Here is a 25176-nt window from a genome sequence, read left to right as displayed (position 1 = left end):
GAAATTTCCACAATCATATGGCACACACAAGTTAAGTGTAGCTTAATATTTGGCTTTCTATGCCTTACAAAATCATAGTACTTTGAGCTGAACACATAATGTGGAAAAAAAAGTGCTTACAAAATGGAATGGAAACTATGTGAAGAAAAATGTAGGAGAGAGGTAATGAGAACAATTTTAAGATGTAAAGGGCCTCGTAGCTAAAGAAATCAAGACAAATGATGAGACATTAAAATTATGAGAAGTAGAGAGTCTTTATTATAGGTTAATCTGTAGGTATTTAACACTTGACTATTAAGAGGATAAAAGGCTAGCAGAAGAGGCTTTAATGGGGAAAATGAATATTTCACATCTTCCTTTGCTGATGCGGATAGAGGGGATATTCTCAGTATGCTCTTACTTTTTATAAATAACCAAGACAAGACATTAGAAATAATGATTGTGAGAAGTTAAAAAGTAGCAAGTCCCTAGAGCCTATGCTATTCGTGCTAGAAATTCAAAGGAACTAAAATAAACAAAAAATAAGTAGCTGAACTACTAACTAGAGCTGGTTGAATGACTTTCACTGAAAACTTTTCAATAAAACTATAAATAAAACAACAACAATAATAAAAATGAAATATTTTTGGTGAACTTTTTGCATTTTTCCCACTCTACTAGGTATTATTATGATGATTATTAACCAAGATATGTACTACATCAGTGGTTCTCAGACTGTGGGTCGGGACCCCAAAGTGGGTCGTGACCCCATTTTAATGGGGTCACCAGGGCTGACTTAGACTGAAGCCTGAGCCCCACCACCCGGGGCTGAAGCTGAAGGTGAAGCCCTACTGCCTGGGGCCGAAGCCAAAGCCTAAGGCCTTCAGCCCTGGGCAGCGGGGCTCAGGTTACAGGCCTGCTACCTGGGGCTGAAGCCCTCGGGCTTCGGCTTTGGCATCTCTGCCTGGGGTGCTGAGGCTCAGGCCTTGGCTTTAGCCTTTCTCCCCCGGGATGGCGGGGCTTGGGCAGGCTCAGGCTTCGGTCCCCTCTCCTGCGGTCATATAGTAATTTCTGTTGTCAGAAGGGGGTCATGGTGCAATTAAGTTTGAGAACCCCTGTACTACGTCTTTAGAAACAGGAACCATCTGAGAGGATTAGAAGGGGGCCAGTGTGGTGCCTATCTTAAAAAAAAAAAAAAAAAAAAAAAAGGAACAAACAAAAGGATAGCTCAGTGGTTTGAGCATTGGCCTGCTAAACCCAGGGTTGTGAGTTCAATCCTTGAGGGGGCCATTTAGGGATCTGGGACAAAAATCTGTATGGGGATTGGTCCTGCTTTGAGCAGGGGGTTGGACTTGATGACCTCCTGAGGTCCCTTCCAGCCCTGATATTCTATGATTCTATCTTGGTGATTACACACCTTTGAACCTTGTTTTAATAGAGGAAATTAGTTGAGAGCATCACAAAAAACATATTAATAAACTACCTGGATAAATATACTCTGATAGGAACAAACCAGCTCTGTTTATGCTAGAATTCTTTGAGAAGATAAATAAGTTAGAAGATAAAGAGGAACCATTCTGTGTAATTTATTTACATTTCCCCTTTTGACAAGGTTCCTCAATAGACGCTTTAAAAGACATGTAGCAACCATAAAGCTAGAGGTAAAATCCTGCAGTAATAAATTTGTGGCCATCTACTTTTATGGCAGGCACAATGGTTATCAACTAAACTGCACATATACTGAACAGGGAATAGACTATTTAGGAACTTCTGCTCGTTATATCCAGGCCTCTTGCCAATGAGTTGAAGAAAATATCTATTAGCTGTCAGACTTGTATTTTTCTTGTAGGCCAGACATTCATGGCTAGATTTTCAAAAAAACTCAGTTCCTAGTCAGGCACCTAAGTGAACATGGCCAGTTTTCCCAAGTGCTTTATTAATATGTCTTTTGAGAAAAATGGTGGATGCTGAGCATTTTTGAAAATCTGGAGACTTCATTTAGGTGCAAGACATGCACACATTATCCAGCTTCTTTTCAAATACAGAATAGAAATATATATTGAACAGTTCCACCTTTTCTGCACTATTACTGACAATTTTACTGTCTCCATCCAGCAATGCACCTATATCATGTATACATTTTATTTTGTTCCTGATATATTTAAATAATTCCTTACGCCTACTGGGCTTAGTTTTCACTGATACCTTTAGCTTTCCTTATCAATTGTCTACATTTCATAACTTGGTTATTATTATCAACTTCCTCTTTCCCCCATTTCTCTTCTTAACTAGGATGGATTTTTAAATGAAATAAATTTCTCTCCTGATTACAGACCGGTGGTGTTTTTGAGTACATAATAAAATAGTCTCGAACAGGTCCCAATTATCATTCATATTTTTGTTTAATTTTTCCCTTCCAATCAGTTTTGCTTTAAATTGTTTTCAGCTTGATGAAATTTGCCCTTTTACACTGCCAAGTAAATATATGTTTCTAATCAGGAATATTCTGTTTGCACCTGTGACAGGGTGCTGGGCAAAGGGTTGCTGATTCAGCCCTCTGTCAGGCCAGCTCCCATTTAGGGGAATAAATTAGAGCTGGCCAGAGATAACCTGGCCCTAACTGGGGAAGCAGAGACAGCAGCTGCCTAATTAGCCTGGGGCTGTATAAAAGCCTCAGGGAAGGATGCCAAGGGGTGAGCAGAAAGAAAGGGAAAAGGCAGGAAGTGAAAGCAGAGAGGTAGTGCTTCCCTCCTGCCTGCAGTTGGTGAAGGGCCAAATGTATATGGTGAAACGGTGGTGGGAACAAGTCTGTGAATAAACAGCACCAGTGGTTTCTAACCCCAGGGTCTCAGAGTGACTTTGTGAACCTAGCAGAGGCAGGAGTCAAGGGGGCCCTGCCACGCACTGCTACAGCACCTAATGATGCGACCATATAGTAATCACTATATGATTACTAACTAACCAGCTAACCATTAGTTTTTGGTTCTGTGGTATAATTTAACTTGGGACCAAATTCTGCTTTGAGATACACTCATGCAATTTACACTGAAGATAACTGGAGTAGAAGGTGTGTATCTGAGGGCAGAATTTATCCCCATGTGATAGCCAAATTAAGGATATTCTCAATGTGTGATGTTCTTTGAATTACTATTTTTCTCTAGTGCCATCAAAGATTTCTTAACAGTTAAGATATAATAACTGTAAAACAGTTTAACCAACAGGATTATGATTTATAAATAAATTTGAGAAGGGATGGGAGGATGTTTGCTTGATTTATGTTTGATATCACAGACCCACTGGTGACAAGAAAGAGTGGTGGAGGATGGTTTTGAGCATTAAGCACTGGATTGGGATTCAGGTGATTTGGGTTCAGTTCATCTGTTCATCCAATTCTACTACACTCAGCATGCAACTTAGGGTAAATCACTTAGCTTCTCTGGGCTTTAATGTCTCATGCAAAATAGGAATAAAATTCCTTATCTCACAGGGCTGTTGTGAAGATTAATGAATGAATTTATGTTTGTGAGGTGATCAGATACAACAGTGATGGAGGCCATATAAACACCTACAGAGATGATGGCTGACTGACATGAGATAGCATAATTCCTCCATTCAACAATGAAATGTTTATATGGCAACAAGCAATTGAAAGAGAACACAAAGGGAAAGGGAACAGAACATTATTATTTATGGCTGGCCTGGTACAGGCTATTCACTAGCTCACAAAAATATAACTATGGCTTTGTATAAATCAATGGTATAGTCACATCTCAAATGTTACATCTAGTTTTGTTGCTTTATGATAGCCTCTGACAATATAGAGGCTCCTTTTATTAGAGGGTCTAATACTTATACTTTTTGCTGCCACCTAATTTAAATGTAATTAAGTATTTTAAGTTCTTCAGGGCTGAAGATTATCACCTGGATTCCTCTTTCAATATTGATTAATGTGTTTCTAAGGTTGATGTTAGATCCTCTTCCCTCCACTATATCCCTCTAGCTGTTTAAAATAAATCATACTCTGCCAGGCAGATAAAACTAGATAACGTGATAAATTTTATTTAGAGTCCAATACTATTATTGGGCCACATAAAAGGCTTCAAAAATAGAAACAGGCAACTTGAAACAGGGTTGAAAAAACAAACAATAAAACTATCAGATGAACTAATACTTCAGTAAAAATATGGGTATATCAAAACAAACTTAGGTTGAGCTAGAACCATTAACTATTTCTTTATCATCCTAATTCTTGGGCTATTTTATTCTATACTCCTGGTGGAAGATTTCACGCATGTAACTTACACAATCAAACAAATATCTTCAATCTGCCTTTCACTCTCCAAGAGGGACAACTGAGCCTTTTCAGGCTAGCTGCTCTGTGAGGAAGTTTCACCTGCTTAACGTAAATCAGTTTTTAAACCTATTTAGTTCAACCAGTGCAAACCACTGTGTAGACACACTTATTTAGTTTAGCATAAATCAATTCCTAAGTGACTTAAGATAAACTAAAATAAGATTGGTTTAAACCAAAACAAGTGTCCACACAGCCTTTTGCACTAATTCTGTTTAAAATCACAACTTTAGTTAAATTGGTACAACCTGAGTAGATGAGGCCTAGAATTTTGCTTTTAATCTCAGTGAATGTTGCTCCCAGTTGAAATTTAGCTTCCTTTTTCTTTTCCAAGAGCAGTTAGAAATATACATTCTGAATTTATATAGCAACAGCATGTGGCCAGTATACTGTTGTATGGTACTTTCCCATTAAGTTTCCAAAGCTTCTTAAAAAAAAAAAAAAAAAAGCACTGCTTAATTTGTAAATATCATGAAAATGGGTAACTGGAAGGCAAAGGATTTGCCTGCTTCATCCAGTCCAGTAATACATAACATGGGGACACTAAGGGTATGTCTGCACTACGAAATTAGGTTGATTTTATAGAAGTTGATTTTTTAGAAATCGATTTTATACAGTCAATTGTGTGTGTCCCTACTAAGCGCATTAAGTCAGGGGAGTGCATCCACAGTACCAAGGCTAGCGTCGACTTTAGGAGCGTTGCACTGTGGTAGCTATCCCACAGTTCCTGCAGTCTCCGCCACCCATTGGAATTCTGGGTTGAGCTCCCAATGCCTGATGGGGCAAAAACATTGTCGCGGGTGGTTCTGGGTACATGTCGTCAGGCCCCCCTCCCTCCATGAAAGCAACGGCAAACAATCGTTTCTCACCTTTTTTTCTGGGTTACCCGTGCAGATGACATACCACAGCAAGCATGGAGCTCACTCAGCTCACTGTCACGTACATCTCCTGGGTGCTGCTGGCAGACGCGGTACTGCAGCGCTACACAGCAGCATCTCCTTGCCTTGCCTTGCTGGTGGCAGACGGTGCAATACGACTGTTAACCGTCATTGTCGTCTCCTCGTGGGTGCTTCTGGCTGACCTCGGTGAGGTCAGTTGGGGGCACCTGGGCAGACATGGGTGCTCCTGGCCGACCTCGGTGAGGTTGGTCGGGGGCACCTGGGCAGACATGGGTCCTCTTGGCCGACCTCGGTGAGGTCGGTCGGGGGCGCCTAGACAAAAATGGGAATGACTCCAGGTCATTCTCTTCTTTAAGTTTCATCTAATGGAGATTCAGTCCTGCCTGGAATATCATGCCTGCTGGAGGCTTCTGCCTCAGGCTGCTCTCCCAGCCGGCAGCACTGCGCGGTGGCACCTACCCCAGCCTACCCCTTGCTCCCATAGCTCATGAAGCCTGGGCAATAGTAAGGAGCAGTTCAACTATAGGCTGAACAAGTGCAGAATGGGGGTAGAATGGTTTAAAACAAATAAAAGGAAGTTCTTCTTCACACAGTGCACAGTCAACTTGTGGAACTCCTTGGCTGAGGAGGCTAGGACTATAACAGCGTTTAAAAGAGAACTGGATACATTCATGGAAGTTAAGTCCATTAATGGCTATTAGCCAGCATGGGTAAGGAATGGTGTCCCTAGCCTCTGTCTGTCAGAGGGTGAAGATGAATGGCAGGAGAGAGATCACTTGATCATTACCTGTTAGGTTCACTCCCTCTGGGGCACCTGGCATTGGGCACTGTCGGAAGACAGGATACTGGGCTAGATAGACCTTTGGTCTGACCCAGTATGGCCATTATTATGTTCTTAATGTGCCTTTGGACGTTTAAAAGCTCGCTGGTGCTGTTTGCTGACTAGGCTGTTTGCGATTAGATTAGAAGAGCACAGCAAGGTGCGCTGCACATCACAGAGGCTTTGAAAACCAGTTTCATGACTGGCCAGGCTTGCTTCGGTGTGACAGTTGTGTGTGTTTCTCCTTGATGCAAACCCGCCCCCTTTGTTGATTTTAATTCCCTGTAAGCCAACCCTGTAATCCATGTCATGAGTCACCCCTCCCTCCGTGAGAGCAATTGCAGACAATCGTTTCATGCCTTTTTTCCACAGACGACATACTACGGCAAGCATGGAGCCGGCTCAGATCACCGTGGCAGTTATGAGCACTGTAAACACCACATGCATCATCCTGCAGTATATGCAGCACCAGAAACTTCAAAAGCAGGCGAGGCGACCGCAGCACGGTGATGAGAGTGATGAGGACATGGACACAGAGTTCTCTCAAAGCATGGACCCGGCAATTTGGACATCACGGTGCTAATGGGGCAGGTTCAATCTTTGGAACGCCGATTCTGGGCCCAGGAAACAAGCACAGACTGGTGGGACTGCATAGTTTTGCAGGTCTGGGATGATTCCCAGTGGCTGCGAAACTTTCACATGCATAAGAGCACTTTCATGGAACTTTGTGACTTGCTTTCCCCTGCCCTGAATCACAAGAATACCAAGATGAGAGCAGCCCTCACAGTTCACAAGCGAATGGCTATAGCCCTCTGCAAGCTTGCAACACCAGACAGCTACCGGTCAGTCGGGAATCAATTTGGAGTGGGCAAATCTAATGTGGGGGCTGCTGTGATCCAAGTAGCAAACGCAATCACTGAGCTGCTGCGATCAAGGGTAGTGACTCTGGGAAATGTGCAGGTCATAGTGGATGGCTTTGCTGCAATGGGATTCCCTACCTGTGGAGGGGCGACAGATGGAACGCATATCCCTATCTTGGGACCGGACCACCAAGGTAGCCAGTACATAAACCGAAAGGGGTACTTTTCAGTGGTGCTGCAAGCACTGGTGGATCACAAGGGACATTTCACCAACATCAACATGGGATGGCCGGGAAAGGTACATGACGCTCGCATCTTTAGGAACTCTGGTCTATGTGAACGGCTGCAGCAAGGGACTTACTTTCCAGACCAGAAAATAACCATTGGGGATGTTGAAATGCGTATAGTTATCCTTGGGGACCCAGTCTACCCCTTAATGCCATGGCTCAGGAAGCCGTATACAGGCACTCTGGACAGTAGTCAGGAGCTGTTCAACTATAGGCTGAGCAAGTGCAGAATGGTGATAGAATGTGCATTTGGACGTTTAAAAGCGCGCTGGTGCAGTTTACTAACTCAGTTAGACCTCAGCAAAACCAATATTCCCATAGTTATTACTGCTTGCTGTGTGCTCCACAATATCTGTGAGAGTAAAGGGGAGATGTTTATGGTGGGGTGGGAGGTTGAGGCAAATCGCCTGGCCGCTGATTATGCGGAGCCAGATACCAGGACAGTTAGAAGAGCACAACAGGGCACGCTGCACATCAGAGAAGCTTTGAAAACCAGTTTCATCACTAGCCCAGGCTACCGTGTAAAAGTTCTGTTTGTTTCTCCTTGATGAAAACCCGCCCCCTTGGTTCACTCTACTTCCCTGTAAGCCAACCGCCCTCCCCTCCCCCCTTCGATCTCCACTTGCAGAGGCAATAAAGTCATTGTTGTTTCAAATTCATGGATTCTTTATTAATTCGTCACACAAATGGGGCGATAACTGCAAAGGTAGCCTGGGAGGGGTGGCGGAGGAGGGGAGGAGGGAAGGACAAGGCCACACTGCACTTCAAAACTTACTGAATGCCAGCTTTCTGTTGCTTGGGCAGTCCTCTGGGGTGAACTGGTTGGGTGGCTGGAGGGCCCCCCCCCCACGTTCTTGGGCATCTGGGTGAGGAGGCTATGGAACTTGGGGAGGAGGGCGGTTGGTTACACAGGGGCTGCAGCGGCGGTCTGTGCTCCTGCTGCCTTTCCTGCACCTCAACAATACGCTAGAGAATATCCGTTTGATTCTCTAGTAGCCTAAGCATTGCTTCCTGCCTCCTCTCATCACGCCTCCGATCATCTTGATCCTGCCATCTCTCCTCTCGGTCCCGCCACCTGTCCTCACATTCATTTTGTGCTTTCCTGCACTCTGACAGTGTCTGCCTCCAGGCATTCTGCTGGGCTCTTTCAGTGTGGGAGGACTGCATGAGCTCAGAGAACATTTCATCATGAGTGCAGTTTTTTCGCCTTCTAATCTTCACTAGCCTCTGGGACGGAGATGATACGGGAAGAATTGAAACATTTGCAGCTGCAGGAGGAAAAAAAGGGAGAGTAGTATTTAAAAAGACACATTTTAGAGAACAATGGGTAGACTCTTTCATGGTGAACCAAGCTGTTAATATTACATAGCTTGTGTGCTTTCTTTACAAGGTCGCATTTTGCCTCTTATATTGAGGGCCTGCTGGTTTGGTGTGTGAGATCACACACGCAGGGCCGGTGGGCAACAGAATTCAGCTTGCAGGCAGACATGGTAAGCCACAGTCTTTTGGCTTCTTCATCCCCACACCTTATGAAGGTTAGTTTCAAACAGCAGTACCCTTATTTCCCATACCAAGCACCTGTTGGGTTGGCCATTTAAAATGGGTTGGACATTTAAAAGGAGGGGCTGCGGTTTTCAGGTTAACGTGCAGCACAAACCCAACTAACCCTCCCCCCCCACTTCTCTGGGATGATCGCTTCACCCCTCGCCCCACTGCGTGGGTAACAGCGGGGATGATTTCTGTTAAGCCACAGGCAAACCGCCCAGCAGGAACGGCCACCTCTGAATGTCCCCTTAATAAAATTCCCCTATTTCAACCAGGTGACCCTGGGAGTACATCCAGGAGAACTTCACTGAGATGTCCCTGGAGGATTTCCGCTCCATCCCCATACACGTTAACAGACTTTTCCAGTAGCAGTACTGGCCGCCAATGCATCCCAAGTCTTCAGGGCACATTAATCATTAAACACACTTGCTTTTAAACCATGTATTATATTTACAAGGTCCAGGAGCCCATCTTGGATGGGTTGGGAGGGTACTAGATCCAGGGTGAAAAACAGTTCCTGGCTGTCGGGGAAAACAGTTTCTCTGCTTGCTTGCTGTGCACTATCTTCCTTGTCCCCAAAATCCATATCCCTGTTGCGGGAGAATCCATTGATGGAGTCCATGCACAGGGCTGGGGTAGTTGTAGGGGCACCCCCTAGAACAGCATGCAGCTCATCATAGAAGTGGCATGTCTGGGGCTCTGACCTGGAGTGGCTGTTTGCCTCGCTGGTTCTTTGGTAGGCTTGCCTCAACTCCTTAAGTTTCACGCGGCACTGCTGCGAGTCTCTGTTATAGCCTCTGTCCTTCATGCCTTTGGAGATTTTTTCAAACATTCCGGCATTTCGTCTTTTGGAACGGAGTTCTGATAGCATGGATTCATCTCCCCATACAGCGATCAGATCCAGTACTTCCCGTTCGGTCCATGCTGGAGCTCTTTTGCGATTCTGGGACTCCATGGTCACCTGTGCTGATCAGCTCACCACGCTGGCCAAACAGGAAATGAAATTCAAAAATTCGCAGGGCTTTTCCTGTCTACCTGGCCAGTGCATCTGAGTTGAGAGTGCTGTCCAGAACAGTCACAATGGAGCACTCTGGGATAGCTCCCGGAGGCCAACACCGTTGAATTGCGTCCACACTACCCCAAATTCAACCCAGCAGGGTCGATTTCAGCACTAATCCCCTCATCGGGGAGGAGTACAGAAATCAATTTTAAGAGGCCATTAAGTCGACAAAAATGGCTTCGTTGTGTGGACGGGTGAAGGGTTAAATCGACCTAAACTCGTAGTGTAGACCAGGGCTAAGAAATTGATTTCATATTTAAAAACTAGTAAGAAAACATGACTGATTATGCAACATGCAGTAATAATAAGTAGTATTTTGCATTTATATAGTCCTTTTATATTAGAGGATCCTAAACACTTTAATAAATGTCATGTTTTATAGACAGGGAAACTGAGGGACAGAGATGGGAATCTTCTTGTCCAAGGTCGTTCAGATAGCCAATGGCAGAGTTGAGAAGAGAACACAGGGAGCCTAATTTCCAGTCTTGTATTCTAATCACTAGATCATGGTGTTCTTTGGAAAACATTGCTATGGGAAATCAGTGAAGCAACTTGGCTAAAAGGGAAGACTGGCATGGTAGCTTCTCTGTACTTGTATCCCAATAAACAATTTAACATAAGGAATGGAGTTCTGAATGCCACTTGTTGCAATAACGATGGAAGCATTGCATTTATGTTGAAGTGCTCACAAAAAAAGCTTCCACTTTCTTGGAACAAGATCCTTTCTCCAAACAACCAAACTTGACATCAGTATTAAAGCTGGTTGAAACCTGAAAACTTGTTTTTTCTAGAATTTTCAAAAATCTTGATTTTTTTGGTTGCATTTTTAAAATTAAAAATATGAGTGAAATAATTATAAAACATTTTCATTGACTGAAAATCTGGGTTTTGGTGAACTAAAATTGTTAAGATTTTCAATATGCAATAAGCATTTTGGGGGGGGAAAAAGGAAAAAAAATGTGAGAAAATGGAAGTTTTTGACAATGCTGACTTTTTTGCATTTTTAAAAAAGGCAATTTTGACAAATGTTTTCATTTAAAAATGTTGAAAGGCTCTTGTGTATCTCTTCATATGAGGGAAGTCCTGCATGGGCTCTGAGCTTTCAGACATATGTTGTCCTGCATAGTTCTGTTACTCTGCCAGATCACAATGTTTGGCACCAGCAACTCCCTCACCCCACTATGTTGGAAAGCCCTTGAGGAATGGGACTGGACAACAGCCAACCTGACTAGTCAATAAAAATCTTCATGCTACCCCTCCTCCTCAACCTGTTAGCTATCTTTGACACCTTTGATCAAGGAGGTACTGCAGACTTGCTTACAAGACGTCACAGGGGCAGATGGGTACACTTTAGGCTGGCTTTGATCATTCCTAGCAGATGTATAGCTGCTTTTCTTGCCCATAGCTTTTGACCCTTCCTGTTCAACACCAGTGCAAGACTGCTGGTAGAAAATGTGTGACATCATGGGCTACAATGCCAGCAATGTGCTGACCACACTCAGCTCTATGTCTCTTGCCCATGCAGTTTTGATGTTGTTTCCCAGCTGTTCTAGTATCTGTAGGAAATGGGAAGCTGGATGAATGGAAGGAAGCTGGTGTGATGGACAACCTCTGATCCTTATCAACCAGCCACACAATATAATTTGGTGGATCATGTCAGTACAGGGTAAAATGAGTTATATTTTCACTGCCACCAAATGAACCTTTATTTTCAGTGTTTAAAAACCATGAGGACTAAGGACATTTCCCTGGGTCCTTTGATAACACTGAAAAAACAGTCCTGTTGGCAGTCTTGTTTCACCCTGTTTCCTCACTTTTGCATAGTAGTACTGTCATCTCAACTAAAATCGGGTCTACTATGTCCAGTAAAAGTAGATAAATAGAAATTATTTTCAGTCTAATACTCTGATAAGGGCTATATTAAGTACAAAAATAGGAAAGGAGTGTTGAAGCAGGCTAAAAAAATAATATCAAAATAAAATTTCTAAATTAAACAACAAAAGTATATATAATAGTAAACTATAATTTGTCTAAAATATAAAAATTAAATGTTGTCCTTGAAACCAATGGGATAATTGAAGTATAGGGTACTATTCATTGTAAGAATATACAACTCTGACACTATATTCATAAAGTAGCTTCCCTTTTACCCCAATACCTGCCTTGGTGAACTGAAGAAACTTTTTGAAGACCTATGTAACCTATGTATTTAGACCCTCAGTGCACCCCCTTAAGGAGCCTGGATCCACCCAGATTTCCTTAATTCACATTTCTTCCCTTCCATGAAAACTTCTAGAATTTGCATCATATTAGTTTTCCAGAATGGAGAGCCTAACCTTACGAGAGGGGCTAAGAGAGCTTGGTTTGTTTCACCTAACAAAATGAAGGCTGAGCAGTGATATGATTGCTCTCTTTAAATATATCAGGGGGTTAAACACCAGGGAGGGTGAAGAGCTAAAGGACAATGTGGACACAAGAACAAATGGGAATAAACTGGCCATGAATAAATTTAGGCTGGAAATTAGGAGGTTTCTAACCATCAGAGAAGTGAGGTTTTGGACCGGCCTCCCAATAAGAGTTGTGGGGGGCAAACAACTTAATTAGTTTAAGATAGAGCTTGGCAAATTTATACGTGGATTGTCTGATTGGGCACAGGTCTCAGAAGCCCTGCTGTTCCCTTCCGGTTCATATCTGATGTTCTTAAAAATCTCAGCCCTCAGGGCTTCAGCCGGTCACCTGTAAGGGTCAGGAAGGGTCTTACTTCTCTTCCTGGCAATGTATACTGTGGGGTGGGGTGATGGGGTTATTTTTTTTAATCTCCTTCCTCTTGAGATGGGACACTGGACAGGGTGGGCCAGTGCTCTGAGGTAGTACTGAGAATTCTTTGTTTCAGATGCTTGCTTGCCTGCCTGGTTCTTGCTCATATGCTCAGTGTCAAATGGACCATCATATATGGGATCGGGAAGGAATTTTTACTTACGTCAGATTGACAGGTGACCTTGGGGTTTTTTCCCACCTTCCTTGGCAGCATGGGGCGCTTCCTGGGATCATCTTGCCAATTTTAAGTCACATTGTAAGTCTCATCTATTAATAAAGGCCTTCCCCCAGTACTGGAGAACAGAATGATCAAGCAATGTTTTCCTGGACAACAACCATCTATGTGATCCTACTTAGACCGTACAGCAGTTATAACGAGCATCAGAGCTGAGGTCCTTTTGCAGTTAGAATCTAGGAATCATGCACATCTAATTTTATGATGATAATGAGTGCATTAGAAACACTTAAAGATTTGTAGTGGCCTTTTAGCTAACAGGGATACAATATACAGACAGTCATCTAATTTGCACTGGGTCATGAGAAAGATAATCACTTTATTACAAACGAGGCATACACAAGAAAGATCTATTTTTAAAATTTGATTGAAGATGGCAATAGCTAATCCCACCTGACTAATAGTCTTGCCACATCTGATCATGCTGAATCATTATGTGTTTCCATTTATCTACCTATGTTTTTATATGGCCTGTACACCACTGTATTTGAGCATCTCCATAAAATATAAAGTATACACATAGATATTTCTCTCTCTCCTCCCTTCCCTCCTCTGTAGGCAGCAGAGTCTGCAGTCTGCTTGTTTTGCATAGATTTTTGTTTTGTTTTCCCTTTTCCTTTTCTTAAATAACATTGTGTTATTGAAGGGTGGATCAGAAGGCAGGTCAGAGAAGTAGGATTTGCATTTTACTGTGAACATGCTGGTGTTCATGATCAGGGCCAGCTTCAGGGTTTTGGCTGCCCCAAGCAGCCAAAAAAAAAAAAAAAGCCGTAATTGCGATCTGCGGCGGCAATTCGGAGGGAGGTCCTTTGCTCCGAGTGGGAGTTAGGGACCATCTGCTGAATTGCCGCCGAATACCTGGACGCGCTGCCCTTCACCAGAGCGGCCGCCCCAAGCACCTGCTTGCCAGGCTGGTGCCTGGAGCCGGCCCTGTTCATGATCATTCTGATCTCTCCCATGAGCTCCAGATTAGTTGGCAAGAATCTCTTTTTCCTGCATATACAAGTTTGACTCTTGAGATTGACTGTTCCATTGCTCCAGTGGGTTCAGCTTTTGTGGGAAGTCATGATCATGCAAGGTGAAGTGCTATATCTGGTACCTTGGGCCAGTCCTATGGAGGGATTTGAAGATGAGATCTGAAACCTGGAATTTGACCTAGTATTCATCTGAGAGCCAGTTAAGCATAGAGCACAGAAAAGTTGTCTTTTCTGCGGTCTGCACTGCTGAGCAGATGGGTTACTGTGTCCTGAGCAACTTCAGCTTTTCAAGGTTGGTGTTTTCAGACTAAGGCCTAGTCTTCACTTACCGGCTGGTCCGGCGGCACGCCATCGATGTTCTGGGATCGGTTTATCGCGTCTGGTTAAGACGCGATAAATCGATCCCGGATCGATCCCGGAAGTGCTCACAGTCGGCGCCGGTACTCCAGCTCGCCGAGAGGAGTACGCGGCGTCGACGGGGGGAGACTTCCGGCCGCGTCTGGACCGCGGTAAGTCCGGACTAAGGTACTTCGAATTCAGCTACGTTATTAACGTAGCTGAATTTGCGTACCTTAGTCCGAAGTCCGGACTAAGTGGGGACCAGCCCTTAGATACAAAGAACTACAATAATCAAGCTTGGAGGCCACAAATAAGTAGATCACCAGCCTAATTCCAAATCCAACAGAAAGGGTGCACAGCCTTCTTTCCAGATATATCTAGAAAATACTTTTTTGTAGCCACAACTGTCAGAGAATCCAGAAGTAGTGAGGAGTTGAGATAAACATCAAGATGGCAGTCTACATTAATGATCTGAGGACAGATATCCTGAGTGGAGTGTGATGTTAGATTCAGCCAGCTGCTTTTCATCTAGCTTCTGAAGTTAGTCAAAATATTAGAGCTGGGAGATGGTTTGCAGCTGATGTGAAGATGATGTAGAGATGGGTATCATCTCATTTGCACATTGCTGGCATTTTAGTCCATGCTGTTTCTGTCTCCTCTAGTGGCTTCATAAAGATGTTCAAAGAAATGGGAGACAGGACGGATCCTGGTGGAATTCCACAGGTGAGAAGGGGGGTGGGGGGGGAGGGAGCGTGTTGCTTCCTGATCTTTGATTTCGTTTGGAGAAGAGTTGTGTGTTATTTGTGCTTGTTGTTAGTGCAGATCTTGGGGTTGGGAAGATGGCCACTGCATAGCAAGTTTGCTCCACACCTCTGGGTGCTGTGCTGTGGAAAAGGTCCACGCTTTGTTCCTAAATAGAATAGGCTTAAAAAAACAAAAACCTATTTACATAAGCAAAGGGTTTTGGTTGTTTTAAGGTGAGACAAGGTGCAACGTCTGGCCTCAGTTCATGCTGGTAGTTAGGGAGCACAAATGACTCTGGGGCGGGGGAGGAGGACAGAGTTTCTCTGTGTTTTGGGTGTCTCTCATCAGCAGAAGGCAGTTATATCATTTTAAAGAGTTGCAGTGGTTGCGATGTCATTTGTTTACAGAAGCCACTCCTACCCTGGGTCTGTTACTGCTGAAAGGAAACAGAGAAATGTGACTGCAAAGCAGTCTTTCAAGCTCTCATTCAGGCTCCAGTTGCTGGGTGTTTCTGGTTCCCTGGCAGGGTGTGTCCTCTGCTGTGTCTGTGGTTGCTAAGAGGGACAGAGGAGAGAAATGAGATGGCAGGGGCCTTTTAAGCTGTTGTTCAGGTCTAAGCGCTGCCTTTTTCTGGTTTCTTAGCAGGGATGTCCTTATGCTGGCTCTCTTCCTGACCCAGTATTTCCTATCCTATGCAAGGGAAGAATCTGAGTATTTTGGTACATCAGTCTTTTTGGTATCACCTACTTTTTTTTTTTAAATAATCTAAAATTTCAAAATGAAGATTGTCTTAATTATTTGTTAGAGGGACCTTTTACATAAATAAAATAATATAATATGTTCTTCCTGGGTGTATAGAAAATGTAGTTTCTTCATCTAAAGAATAAGCTTTCTGGCACTCTTTTGTTAATTTTATATTTTTCGTACAGAGAAAGATCCTTAGAGCGCCATACTTCGATGCTGAAAAGATCCATTATAATACTTATTTTTAAAGACTATTTAGGTTGAAGATGTTGGTAGCTATCACTACCTCATCTCTGCCAGTATAGAGGAGCATAACCTAAGAATGAGGCAGTTTAATAGCTTTGGAACTTTAAGTAAGCTGAACTCTGTTATATGCAGCAAGTGCCTGGTTCTACTGTAAATTATAAATAAGATCTTTCTGATTGGTTGATCTTTGTCTCCTGGGAGTCATCTCCTGAAAGCTATGTGCCATATTTCCTGTGACATCCATCAAATGGGTACTGGTTGTAGTGAAAAAAGTTTACAAGACAGGATCCAGCAACTTGACCCAGAATATCCCCTTTCAAACTCCCAAAGAATTTTAGCATCACATCTGTTTGGGCATCACACCTGCTTGGCATAGTACCAAGGATTCTCTTTTTCCAGGCAAGAAAGATGAAGGATTAGTTATCTTTTACATTATTACCCAGAGATTTGGAGAAGTAAGGCCAATATTGCATCTGAAGTGGCTAAACCAATATGCCACATTATGCCACTTCAAAATAATTAGCATATACAAAAATTATATAATGGTTCTTAAAATGTTAGTAACAGGGATCAGACAATGCAGCTGTACTAAAGAAATTTATCCCTGATATTTCAGCTGAATATTTACTAACAAATCTTCCATTTTTATTCAGCCGTTGAATATCATCTGTCAATAAAAAGTGAGAAGCATCTTCTGGTGTTTAATACACATATGTATATTTTGGTTCTCAAAATAGCTAGATCCATCTAGCCTGAATGTAATTTTAGCATTATAGGAAGGAGAGGAGGGCTGCTTGCATCTCCTTGACCCCCACATTAAGGACCTGCTTAAATGAACCTCTTGTTAAACAACATGCCCTGACTACCTGCAAACACTTATTCATGTGCTTAACTCTACTCATCTGAGCAGTCCCAGTGAAGTCACTGACTATGCATAAGCTTAAAGATAAGCACATGCATAACTGCATGCAGGATCAAGGCCTGAGGTAGGTCTACTTTCTCACTAATCTTCACAGATTCCTCTTAAAAAAATTAGAGTAATCAAGGTACAACAAATCCCTGAAGCAACATATACACAACTTTTGTGGCTTTCCTAAGTATCTTGTTTGAATAATAGGATGTAAGCAAATAACAGTTGATGTCTTGTGGGCGGACGGAATCATCATTATTCTAGACAGTAACTAATAGAATTGTGAAGACTAGAGAATAACTTTTTAATCTGCAATTTTCTATTAAAGTCCTTCCAAACGCTCTTTTTTTAGATGGTAATTTTGTGGCTCTACTGGGTATTTTATTATTGCCTTGTATGAATAGCTTTCTAAGCTTTACTATTTTTAGTACTGTGTGTTGCCCCTCTCTGTTCTATCATCCTTACAAATTTTCTGGCAGTGACATTTCCCTGCGTTTCCCCCACAGAGCTGCATAGTTTTCCAGGACTAAACAAAAAGGAGTGGTACCTTTAAAGTGCTCTGCCGTGCAATTTGCTGAAGATAGTGCTTCTGATAATTGTCTTCATGCAGCAATATTGGTTTAATTCCTTTAGACACTTTAAAAGGGGGAAATGAGTCCTCCTATAGAGGAAGAAGGAACAAATATTTTAGTTTGTTTAGTTTTCATTTTTCTTGTTTACGGTACAAGAAAACTATGGCATCAGCTGGAAGTTTACCGAAAGTGGCTTTTGAGGCTTTCCCCCCACCCCACCCCCCACTCTCCAAAAGTGGGCAGGGGAGAACAGCCAACGCCCAACAATTAGGTGTCTTTTTATGATTGCAGGGAGGGGAAGTTTCTATAGTCACATAAACTGGGAGGACAAAATGCAACACCACAATTGACCGTACTTTTTGTTACACATTATGCAAGTTGTTATATTTACAGACTAATATTTACCTGGGCACCTGAATGGAATGTAATCTCTTTTCCCTAGAACTGAGACCTAGAAGTACGTAGAAAGCAAGCAGGTTCTGGACAATGTTCTTATACTCTCAAAGAAGACAAGACATTATTGGTTCCTGGCTGGCTAAACTTCTTGATTGATAGTGGATCATATAATCCTAGTTTGAAGTTAAGAAACCTCCAGTTTCAATTAGTAGAGAGTGTTAATCTTAGTAGCTCTTGGTCCCTGCAATGCCTCAGGCATTTTTACCTTAAGATGGCAGATTTGTACTAGCTATTCTACTAAATTTTGTTTATTTTTTGAAGTGTTGCTCTATATTTCTTAGAAAATTGGAAATGTGTATATTTTCAACAGATCTCAAATATCTAGAAATTGTTTCATACATCCTAAAGAGCACAACTTTATAGTAGAAGTAAAATAAAAAGTTAATAGATCTCATTAACTACTGGAACCTACAGCTAAGGACAGTTTTTTTTTTTTTTTTTTTTTTTTTTTTTTTTTAAAGGCAGCCCAGAAGCGTTTATAACTAAACTCTGTAATGCTTCTATAACAACATTGGTTATCCTTAAGTTTTAAATTTATTTTATGGGAATTTAAGGGCCAGATTAGATGCACTTACTCATCCTGAATTGCAATTTACTCCATGGATCATCCCATTCAAGTCAATGGAACTACTTAAGGTGTAAGATACTACTCCATCTGCATAAATGTGGCAGATTTTGTCCCTTTATGTCTGTGGTTACAGTGTCTTTGAAAGTACTGTGCCATATTTCTTGAAGGCAAGGCACACAAGGAGGCCTTTGTTTCTATATCAGCCTTCTTGTTCTATGTTCTTGTTTCTATATCCTGAAGCTCTACGTTCATTGAAGTAATAGTGTCTTGCAAGGATAACAGTGTTGCATCAATTAACTCTTCATCATTGATAATATTAGTACATTTCTGGAATCCTCTGTGGGATCATGAAAAGAAGGCTGCCTGCTGCACTGTAGCTTTAATGACAGGAAGTTTATCTTGAATACTGTTTTCACTTTCAGCTTCATCTTTAGACATAATTAGGCTGCACCCATTTCCAGAGCTTAAATCCTGACTACTATGCTCCAGAAACCACAGTGACAAATGCAATTAAAAAAAAGGGAAAAATCATTGGCGCTGCAGAGCTTTAACAGTATACCTCCTACTCCAGCAACAGCTTGTTGATGCGTCCCCACCCAAACTCTGGTTTAAATATACAGAGACTGTAAATCAATTCCAAGTTTTCCAGTGACAATGAAAGCAGTATGTTAATGCTTTGGATTAGTATTAATGTTTGATTTCAGCTGGTAAAGGATAGTGTGTAATTTCTCCATAACAGTTGTTCCAAAACTGTTTCTGTTCTGAGGTGAAGTGAGGTCTGGCAATTTGAGCCAGGCCAAAACACTACTGCTCTCTCTTAAAATTTGAAAATCTGAACTATATTTGCAAAGTCTTTGTAATGCGACTAGGATGGTACAGGATTTATTTGAAACCCAAACAATAACTGACAAGTTTTTCTGACTTTTTAAAAATTCACTCCAGGTGCCAATATAGGATTGCTGTCAATTATAAATCTAGGGGAATATTGAGAATTAAGTCCTGCTTTCCTGTTGGTTACTGGATTGTCTCAATATTTAGGAAAAGACCAGAACTGCAAAAAGAGCACTGTATCCATGGCAATGGGCAGAGCATCTGTTCAACACACAATAAGAAAATTACTTAATTTTTTTCTTCACTGTTTTATTTTCAGTTTATAAGAGGAATAATGACGTACAGAGAATTTCAATGCAATTGAGGCCCAATCCATAGCCCATTGAACTCAATGGAAAAGCTCCCATTGAGCTCAATGGACTTTGGATGAGGTCCTTATTGATCAGCTGGATGAAGGCCATCATCTTCACTTAGGGCACTACGCTCTTCCAAATTGATACTTTGCTGCAATGAAACACCTATTTATCATGGTATTGCCTTTACAATTGGATAATTTAGAATAGTTTCCCATTTAATAGGCACCAATTCTGCTTTATCTATTTATTGAACCTATAGCATAATCTTAATTTAATATTCATCTATATAATTGTAAGGATGGGTGGAATTGACTAAGCTGTTTCATTAGCGTAAAAACAATATATACATCATCTACAGTTATACCAGAGAGACTTCTAATCTTCAGCAGTGTGGAGCATCTGCACCTCCTATTTGATTGGCATTATGGCAGCTCAGCACTTATAGACTCATAGAATAGACGGGACCTAAAGAGTTCATTTAGTCCGTCCTCCCTATGTTGAGGCTGGATCTAGTAAACCTCCTAGACCATCCCTGACACGTTTGTCTAACCTGTCTCTAAAAACCTCCAATAACAGGGATTCTGCAACTTCAGTAGGTAACCTTTTCCAGTGCTTAACGATCCTTATAGTTAGAAAGTTTTTCTTAATGTCTAACTTATATCTCCCTTGCTATAAATTAAGCAGAGTATTTATTATCCTACAGTCAGTGGCCATGGAGAACAATCGATCACTGTCTTCTTTATAACAACCTTTTACATATGTAACCCTTCTGCCAGATAGAACTGGCAGCAACCAGGGCCAGGTTCAATATCTAGTTGTTCCTTTTCAACAATATAACACAGAACCAACTCGAGCCCCCACCCAATAACCTGGGAAAATTACACACCGCTCCTGGGCGCCTCTGAGAGGCAATACTTCCCCACTCGCAAGCAAAGAGTCTGAGTGTAGAAAAAAAACTTTTAAGGAAAGGAGGGAAGTCTCCTGACATTAATTAGGGAAAATGCCACAAGCAGGATTCATAATCATAAAACTGAGCAGAATGCATGGGACAGTGATTTTTGCCTCATGTTCTTGAGTTCTACAACCAAAAGTTCCTTTTCTGTGCCCCTCTCTGCTCCTTCACCAGACCCCACTCACAGTGGTTGTGCTTGGTCAGTGAGGACCCAGGGTTCAGAGGTACATCTGTGTAAGTTCACCTCCCACCCAGGGAAGAAGTCAGCTTGCTTGCTCTGCCATCTGAGCACTCACTCTGGCTGGCTGCCCCTCCAGCCGCGGTTCCTCTCCGCTGGCCGTCCTGCCTGCCGCTCATTCCGCTCCTCTGGCCAACCTGCCACCTGCTCATTCCACTCTGCTGGCGGCCTTGCCAGCTGCCGTTCCACTTGCTGGTCACCTTCTGCCACCTGCCTCTCTGCTGTGACCTCTGCAGGTCAGTCTCCAGGTTCTACCCAGCTCTAGTGATTTTCAGCTCTGAGATTGGGCAGAGATACTGTCCCACCACAAGTGATTGTCAGTTCTTTTAAACACTTAAAATAACAAAAGGCTCCTAATGGAGCCCAGTTAGCTCTATCTATGAACAGTGAGGAGGAACAAGTTAAACCAGACCAGGGATCCTTAGGGAAAGCCCACACCTCCTGCCTGGGACCCCTATCTGCCCCTGCCTCCCCCTCCTTCACAGGGGTCTGGCATTTGAGGTCCTTTCAGCTGAGGGTGACCCCTTCATTTGGGACAGGTTAAGCCAGGGATAGGCAACCTATGGCACGCGTGCCAAAGGTGGCACAGGAGCTGATTTTCAGTGGCACTCACACTGCCCAGGCCTGGTCACCGGTCCGGGGGGCTCTGCATTTCAATTTAATTTTAAATGAAGCTTCTTAAACATTTAAAAAACCTTATTTACTTTAGATACATCAATAGTTTAGTTATATATTATAGACGTATAGAAAGAGACCGTCTAAAAACGTTAAAATGTATTACTGGCACACAAAACCTTAAATTAGGGTGAATAAATGAAGACTCAGCACACCATTTCTGAAAGGTTGCCAACCCCTGGGTTAAGCAAAGTTCTGCACCCGTTTACTCAGACAATAAATACAACAACACTGATTAACATTTCACTACCCCTGCATTCAGTACTAAAGTGATTTGTAACCCAACACCAGCCAAATTTGATCACTACATAAATCCTGTCTGCTAGATTCCTACGCAGAGTAAGTGTGTTCATCAGGAGCGCCGCCAGCTTTTCTGCCGCCCTAGGCGGCGGAAGGTCACCGCCCCCCCAAATTGTAGTGCCCTAGGCAACCGCATAGGTCATCTAATGGGTTGCGCCAGCCCTGGTGTTCATGTAAATACAATTTGCTCCTGAAGTCCCTCCCCAACTAGCTGTCCGGTGACAGTTCATTCAGATGCTGCTTACACATATTTGAAGACTGTTCTATCCATCACTTCTATTGATGAATCCATTTATGTAACAGCTAGATCCAAGGCCCCCAAAAGAGAGAATTAACGGAGAGGCTGATGTGATGTCTCTGAATAGGAAAACTGTTGAAAATCACTTGGTCAGCATTGTCACCTGATGGAATGGGTATGGGCCTACCCTAAAGCCCATTGAACTCATTGGCAGTCTTTCCAGTGATTTCAATGGGCTTTGAACCAAGCCCTTATAGAATCCAAGATATCCAGGATGGGATTTTCTAAAGCACTCAGTATTGGCCTAATTCTGCTCCATTGAAGGCAATGGAAGTTTTACTTACATTGTAAACTCTTCATGGTAGGGTCTGTCTTTTTATATGTTTCTTCAGTGCTTGGCACAATGAAGTTGGAGTTTTTAGATGCTCCTGCAATATAAATGTAGTGCCCCTCTCCACCTGGTTACCTCCTTTAATGCCAATCCGCTTACAGGTTTTGATGGACGGGTCTGGGTTCTTTTGGATCCTGCCATCCACTCAGCAGGGTGTATCTTCTTTCTTTTTTTCCTATGAAATTATTTGGCGGTGCCTCAACCCCCCTTGCTCCTTCCTGGCATGGTCACCAGGGCAGCTTGGGCGGAAAATTCTAACTAAAGAGTAATCCCCACTTACTTGCCAGATAGTTGGAGACTTCCAAGAAACAACACAAACACACAAAAATATATTCAGCACAATAATTATATTAAACAGGAGACAAATATAAGATAACAGGATGAAATACTATTTTTAGGGTCACCAGTGCCCACACCGAAAATACCCATGACTTGATGTAGCAAATGTAAAATTAGTGTCCCGTTGGTATGCATACTTTGCTGGGGCCCTTGATAACCTATAACCACAAAATTAGGGTTACCATTCGTCCGGATTCCCCCGGACATGTCCGGCTTTTTTGAGTTAAAAATAGCGTCCGGGGGGGAATTTGTCAATGTCTGGATTTCCCCCCATGCAGAGCGTGCGCGGCTTACAGGGCAGCCAGCCGGATCGTGCCACTCGCACGGGGCTCCGGCAGCCAGAGCCCTTCCTTCACTTCCCCCTCCTCTCCCCTGCAACTTGAGATCACTCCCCTCCTCTCTCCCCATCCCTGTATTCGCAGATCGCCGGCCGGCCGTTCGCCTCGGGCCTCCGGCAGTCTGGAGCTCTGCCCCCTGCTCCCCTCCCCCTGCTGCCGAGCGCGCTGCTCTGCAGCACTCTGTTCTGAGCGGCACGGTAAGGGGGCCAGGAGGTCGGAGAAGCGGCAGGGAGGTTCTGGAGGGGGTAGTCAAGAGACAGGGAGCAGGGGTAGGGTTGGATAGGTCAGGAGTTTGGGGGGGGCTGTCTGGGGGTTGGGGGTGTAAGGTTTTGGGCAGTCAGAGTATGGGTGGGAGGGTCTCAGGAGGGGGCAGTTAGGGGACAAGGCACAGGGAGGCTTAGGTAGGGGGTGGGGTTCTGGAGGGCAGTTAGGAGCAGGGGTCCCAGGAGGGGGCAGTCAGGGGACAGGGAGCAGAGGGGTTTAGATGGGTCAGGAGTTCTGGGGGGGGGCTGTCAGGGGGTGGGGGTGTGGATAAGGGTTGGGGCAGTCAGGGGACAGGTAGGGGGTAGGGTCCTATGGGGCCAGTTAGGATGTGGGGAAGGTCTCAGGAGGGGGCAGTTAGGGGACAAGGAGCAGGGAGGCTTACGTAGGGGGTGGAGTCCTGGGGGGCAGTTAGGGGCAGGGGTCCCAGGAGGGGGCAATCACGGGGACAAGGAGTGGGGGGGGAGGGTTGGGGGTTCTGAGGGGGCAGGAAGTGGGAGGGGCAGGGGCGGGGCTAGGACAGGACCGGGGCGGGGCTACTCCCGTCCTCTTTTTTGATTGTTGAAATATGGTAACCCTAACAAAATTCTCCTCTGCAGTGTTTTAGCAGTGGGGCTGACTGGGTTCAGTACAGCCCAAAGGACTCACAAGTGGGAGGAGGTGGTAAATCCCTCCACAGGTGTAATATGCAGCAGGTTATAAAATCCTCAAACCCTGACTCCCTGGCTTGAGGACACAGTTCAGGGAGTAGGGGGTCCCCAAAACAAATTCCCTAACTAACTAAAAGATGGTGCACTCACAAACTCCATGAATGATCCTCAAGTTCGAAGATAACGCTGGACTCCTCAGTCACTGCAGAGGGGCTGCTGTCCGCTGGCAGGGATCCTCCTCAGTCAGGAATCAGGCGGCATCGATCCCAGGATTTCCCCTCACCACAAAGGGATGCAGGGCTCAAGATGTAGGTTATACAACTACACTAACATCCAAACTGTAGCCTCCTAGCCCAGCCTCAAGTCACACACTCCACAGGCAGCTTCCCTGGACTAGCAGACAGAGCAGAGCTGACTGATCTCACCTAGGGAGCTGGAGTGCAAACTCAGTCTGGCTGGGGAAATTTCCCAGCAAACGCTACAAATTGGGAATCAGAGGGGCAGGAAAAACCCAGCTGAGGAATCTGCTGTTGGGTCCCTAGAGGCCTGTTCTCAGGGGGAACTCTGCATGCAGGCCTGGGACTCACCAGCTCCCCACACAGCCAGTCTTGCCCTTTTCCTGGCTGGCTCCAGACTGACTACAAAATGGCTTCTCCCTGGGAGGGCCTGTCCTATTGGTTGCTGGGCGGACTCTGAGTCTGCCTTGACTCCCACTCCCTACCAGGGACAGTGTGCCTCTCCCTGAGCTACCAGCAGACAGAGTCCCAGGAATCTATGTCATCTCCTTGGGGGTTACACAAATAAATAAGAACAATGGGAACAGAGATAGGCCAGTGCTGAGCACTTCAGAAAATCTCACCCTCTAAATGGAAAGTGTAATGTTATTTTACATAAGTGACATGATAATAAATTGTATAAACTGATTTACATTTGATTATAAAATTTTACTACTTTTGAGATATTATGAACAATATCTTTTTTCATATTGTAAGTGAAACCTTTGTAAGTTTTGAATAAGTGGAAAAATAACGGAACAACTTCTATAAAAAGAACAAAAACAGGTGTAACAAAAAGCATTTTATACCACTGCAAAATTGTTCTCTGATCACTCAAAATATAACTATAAATTCCTTGTCCTCCTTCAGATGCTGAATTTTCCTTTCCATGCACTTCCTGTAAGCAAAGTAGTTTAACAGAG

At 43.5% G+C, this 25176-nt stretch overlaps 1 long non-coding RNA gene across 1 annotated transcript; it reads right to left on the bottom strand.

The window, feature by feature from the left end:
- Positions 1 to 7860: 7860 nt before the first annotated feature.
- On the bottom strand, positions 7861 to 24614 carry LOC122174702 (uncharacterized). The gene is made up of 3 exons (XR_006176871.2): positions 24129 to 24614; positions 17361 to 17474; positions 7861 to 8464 (listed from the first exon to the last, which is right to left on the bottom strand). It is a non-coding gene; the product is annotated as an uncharacterized LOC122174702 (long non-coding RNA).
- Positions 24615 to 25176: the final 562 nt, after the last annotated feature.

The sequence above is a fragment of the Chrysemys picta genome, chromosome 2, assembly GCF_011386835.1.
Source record: "Chrysemys picta bellii isolate R12L10 chromosome 2, ASM1138683v2, whole genome shotgun sequence".
Lineage (NCBI taxonomy): Eukaryota > Metazoa > Chordata > Testudines > Emydidae > Chrysemys > Chrysemys picta.
This window is presented reverse-complemented; position numbering and strand designations above follow the sequence as displayed.